We start from the raw sequence: 5,399 nt of genomic DNA, 5'->3' as shown, positions 1-5,399 counted from the left end.
GTGTCTTTGGCCATCGCCAACAGGCTTAATTGCCGCATGGGCTCTTTCCCCACTACTTACTTGGGGACGCCCATTAGTGACTCCAGGCTTACCATCACGGACTTGCACCCCTCCGTGGCCAAGCTCCAAACGCGCGTCGAGCCCTGGCAGGGGCGGTGGCTGTCCAAAGCGGCCCGGACTATCCTCATCAATTCTTCCCTCTCCGGCATCCTCTTGTTTCTTATGAGCTTCTACAGCCTTCATAAGACCCTTCACAAGGAGATTGCCAAGATCCAGTCCCGCTTTTACTGGGCGGGCGACAAGGAGAAGCAGAAGTATCATATCGTCAGTTGGCCTGACATTTGCAAGCCCCGGGAGCAGGGGGCCTTGGCATCATGTGCTCTAAACGGATGAACATTGCCCTCCTCTCCCGCTGGCTTTGGCGAATCTCGCAAGGGCACGGTGGTCTTTGGCTTGACATCATCCGGAACAAATACCTGCGCGGACAGCCTCTCGCCTTCTGCCAGAAGTTTGGAGGCTCTCAGTTCTGGCAGTCGATCGTCCAGCTTCTTCCGGTTCTCCGTATCGGGACCTCCATCTCGGTGGGATCTGGAACCTCGACGCTGTTCTGGTTTGATCGTTGGGCCGGAGACACTCCCTTCGCGTCTCGCTTCCCTGGTCTCTTCTCCATCTTCGTTGACCCCGTGATCTCTGTTGATAGGGCCCTTCTTGACTTAGGGCGCCTTGCTTTCCGACGGGCCTTTGGCCCCATGGAATCCGCCGCCTGGCGTGAGTTACTCGACTGTGTTGCTCTCCACGAACCCTTGGTGGATGGTGGTCCTGACCTAGTGCGGTGGCGCCTTGAGCCTTCGGGCCAATTCTCCACCAAGTCACTCTACCTGGCCATCGCACCATCTGCCGCCCCCCTCCCTGTTTTGATAGTTTGGTCCATCTGCTTGCCTCTGAAGATCCGCATCTTCATGTGGCAATGGATTCGTGGCCGGATCCCGTCCGGGGTGGAGGTGCGCAGGTGCAATGGCCCGGGCACTGGCCTATGCCCGCTCTATGGGGTTCCCGAAGACTCAAACCACATTTTCTTCTCCTGCGTTTCCGCCCAGTTCCTCTGGAGCTGTTTTCGCGAAGTGGTCGGTGGAGATCGGTGCCACACCAATTTCCTGGACTTATTTGCCGAACTCCGGTCGTCCCCCGCGACTTCTCGCCACATTAGGTGGCTTGAGATTGGGGTCCTCGCCTGGACCCTCTGGACTGTCCGCAATAAGCTCGTGATTCAGCGCACTCCTCTTCGTCGGTCTACTGACGCTCTCTTCAAACTCTCGGGTTTCTTGCAGCTTTGGCGGCCGCTTAGCCGCCCCCTGGACCGCGACGCCATCTCAGCCTTCATCGCCGACCTCCGATCGATGGTCGTTCGCCTATCGCCGCCGCCCCCGCCGCCTCCGCTGGAGCCTGACTAGTCATCTTCTTCGTCCGGCGTGTTCTGTCTTTTTTTTTGTTTGGGCTTGTTGAGCTGTGCCCTCAGCAGAACCTTTGTACTTGATCGCGAGACTTGGGTGTGTGCGTGTTTGTGGACTTGACTCTGTATGTGTGCTCTTGGTGGTTTGCTTTATTTATAAAGCAGGGCGAAAGCCTTTTTCAGTAATAGGTTAGTCCCAGAAAATGATATAAAATAGCACAAAAAGTTATATAAAACATCCAAGATTGATAATATAATAGCATGGAACAATCAAAAATCATAGATACGTTGGAGACGTATCAGCGTCCGCCAGTCGGCTTGGCCCAGCCTGGCCCACCCGTGCCCCACAAATATCCCCATCCGAAAAACCATAGACATCGGTCAATTCGAACTCCACTTCAATCCCTCTCCGTCCACTCCACTTCTGATCCCCTCCGATCTGAATCGATGGCCGGCGACGAAAGCAGCAGTGGCTCCAGTGTAGAATCTGACGGCTCAAGCATCGATGTGGAGGAGGTTGGTGCCTACAAGCCAAACATGGTAGTGTAGCACTTTCACAGAAGTATCCCAGAGAGTAATCATCCCAGGGAAGACCGGAGGAGAGTATTTATAGTGGCGCTTCTGTCACACACACAAGGTCTCACGGCTCTTGTGTGAAGTAACCACTTTAAAGGGAGGTCTAGGGTGCTCATTGATCATCTATCCACTGATAGGAAAACTCTCAGTAGCAATCTCATTCACCATTGTAACCTCTCGCACGAGGTATCCCTCCATTATGAATCATCAAACGAGCATGACGTAGGGTATTACTCTTCAGAGGCTCGAACCTGGATAAACTCCTCATGTGATCTCCGATCCATGACTTCCAGCTCCGCTTGGACCCCTAACGAGGGATCTGACGGTATTTTGCACCGTCAGCAGTGGGCAAGGGAGAGGACGGCAGCAGGGGAGGCGCAGACCCCACGCCGGTCGATCCCGATGCCGTGTTCCACGCGTCAGTCCTCCGCCGCTCTCTCACGATGGCGGAGACGGATGCATGGCGCCTCCGCCACAAGAATGCCAAGGCACTCCGACTCACCATCGATTTGTCGGAACGCGGGGCAAGTAAGAGGTGGCGGGGGAGGCGAAGGTGGCCTGCCATGCGATGGAGCAGGATGCCTGCTCCGTAGGCTGTTGCACCGAAGTTGCAGCTCAGACTCCGACTTGACGAGCGGCTCCACCTCCAGCTCCGATGTCGACGCACCACCGCACGCCGACGCCTACACGGAGGAGGGGCACAACCGATCGACGGCCGGAAGGGGAAGGGGCCGGCGAGGAAATGGTGATTTCCTCGGCCCTTCCCCGTTCTGTTTATATTTTAACTATGGTTTAAGTAGTTTGGAGTATGGATTTGCACTGCCCACCGTTGAACTCCGATAAACTATGCTCCTTTTGTCCGGCGATGAAATGTTGATCCGATAAACTGCATGTATTGATTGTTTTTTACGTAGCGTTGCATGAGTTGTATGGTTTTAAGGTTTTAGATATGAAACGCGGGTGTGAAAGCCAACAAATAAGGCACCGACCGCGTGTCCGCGGGCGTTTGAAGGTCTGGATTTGCTGCTGTAGATGCTCTAAGGAGTGCGCTTTACAAATTACGATGACTCAAAACGATACGGTTATTCTCGAGTGCTTTATGAGCCAAATAACCGTATTAGGACGATTTGTCCATTTTGACGACTCTCGTGGAGTTGCTCCTAGCAGAGGCATGACGGTGCCGGCTGATGACGCAGCCGCCCAGCAGCACAGGCGCTCACTCCGCCGGAAGTCGCACCCAGCTACTAGTATCGCTAGCTTGTGCCTGCCTCGCCCGGCTGCCGCTACCGCCACTGTACACGGTTGCTTGCCGGCCGCGCGCGCCGTGCATGCGCAGCAGAGAGTTACGTACGCGCGTCGGATAGGCACGCTACTAGCGTAGCTTGCGGCAGCGGAATTTGTCAGACCGACACAGGGTGGCACTGCACGCTTGAAGTACTCCTATTAGTACCTCTGTATTCCTACAGTACTCTACGTCTGTCGCAACGGCAGGCCATCGTTGCGCTAGCTAGCCGCAGGCGAGGCGGGGCGAGCAGCCTAGCGTGGCGTCGGGGCTGCCAAGGGAACCCCGCCATGAGATCATGGGAAGATCACGCACGCGACGCGAGAGAGAGGCGCGTGCGATGCGATCCAACTGCCACCAACCGGAAGAAAAGGCTGATCAAGGGGAGCCGCGTGCGTCTAGGTGTACCCCGGCGACGGCGAGGCCCGCGCGTGCGCTGCTGCCGCCAAGCGTGCGCCGCATGGCCACGTGCGCTCTACTACACGACTAGTACCACGCACGTCCCGTTGCCGGCCTCGGCGGCAGGTGGCTCGCCGGCCGAGTGGACGAAACCTCTCGCCTTTCCTCTCTGCGGCGCCAACATCGTCGACGCTCCTCCTGGCGCCATAATCAGCCGCTAAAGTACTCGAAATGACCTGGGAACGGTCGAAATGCGCTCCTCCAAAGTAGGAGGGCGAGTGTAGAAAGAAAGAGAGCGAAGACGACGAGGGGGAAGCCGCCAAGAGTACGGGCGATTTGCTTGCAATCATGGTCATTGGGAGATCTCGGGCAGCAAACGGGATTTAGGGACTCGGCTCCCCTGACGTACTGCAGGGCGCAGTTGGGACCTGCAGTTGGCCCACCTGTCAGTGGCCCAACTGCGCCCTGCAGTACGTCAGAAGAGCCTCAGATCGATCGGTCGATCGACCATGCATCCACTGCACGCACGCACGAGGGCGGGGAGAGCGAGACAAGGCCCGACGCAGCGCATGCGTACGTACGCGGCATGGGCGTGACGTGTGGCTGGGTCTCGACAGTACCAAGTGGAGAGAGAGAGAGAGCGCGCGCTGCTTTTGCTTCATCACGCCCAGACCTGGCCAAACGGGCCGGCCCGGCACGGCCTGTGCTAATCGTGCCTGGCCCGGCACGGCCCGCCATGGCACGTTTAATAGCCGGGCCGTGCCGTGCCGGCCCACGGGCACTGCTCCTTGGCCCAGGCACGGCCTGATTAGTAAACGGGCCGGCCCGATGGCCCGTTTAGCACACTGGGCTGCACATTTTCAGCCTGCTGGGCTGATTTTTAGGCCTATTGGGCTGTATTTTAGGTATATATATATATAAATCTAAAAAATATAAAAAAATTAAACGGGCCGTGCCGTGCCGGCCCGCGTGCCCAGGCTCCAGGCCCAGGCACGGCCCAAGGCGTGCCGCGTGCTGGGCACGGCCCGTTTAGCCCGTGCCGTGCCTGGCCCATGGCGGGCCGTGCCGGCGTGCTCGCGGGCCGGCCTGTTTAGCCCGGCCCGTTTGGCCAGCTATAGTCACGCCACGCTCTGGCCCATGGCTTGCAGCTTTGGTTGGATGCTCTGCTCGGGGGGAAAGCCGGCCTCGGCTCCTGTCCTCCTCAAAAGCACCGAGCGCACCACGCAAGAAGAATGGATAAGAAAATTTATATAGGATTTTGTATACGTTTTTATATTTTTTTCAATTCATTGATTTCAAGTGAGTAAACAAAAACACCGAAAGGAGGCATCGCAAAAGAGAAGTGCCAAAAAAAAGAAATTAAAGAAAAACAGCTTGATTTAGGGAGGAAAACTTGGCGAATTCTAAAACAGCGCCTATATAGCTTAGCCTGTGCCTAAAGCACATGAATAGGTACTGCCTCCGCTCCATAATTCTATGAAATAGAAAGAGACAAGAATTATGGAATAAAGAGCAAAACATAGCAAGGTCAACACCTCGCAACACACTCGACCGAACACTTGAGCACCTTCGCCGCTATCAGAGTACACACTGAAAACTGCCGTATTAGTCCATACCGCCACAAGCATATCCGTGAATCTTAAAGTTGTCTGACATAGTTTGTGTGACGCTCCTTGCATGTGCAGGGTGATC

The sequence above is a fragment of the Triticum aestivum genome, chromosome 6B (genome assembly GCF_018294505.1).
Source record: "Triticum aestivum cultivar Chinese Spring chromosome 6B, IWGSC CS RefSeq v2.1, whole genome shotgun sequence".
NCBI classification, from domain to species: Eukaryota; Viridiplantae; Streptophyta; class Magnoliopsida; order Poales; family Poaceae; genus Triticum; species Triticum aestivum.
This window is presented reverse-complemented; position numbering follows the sequence as displayed.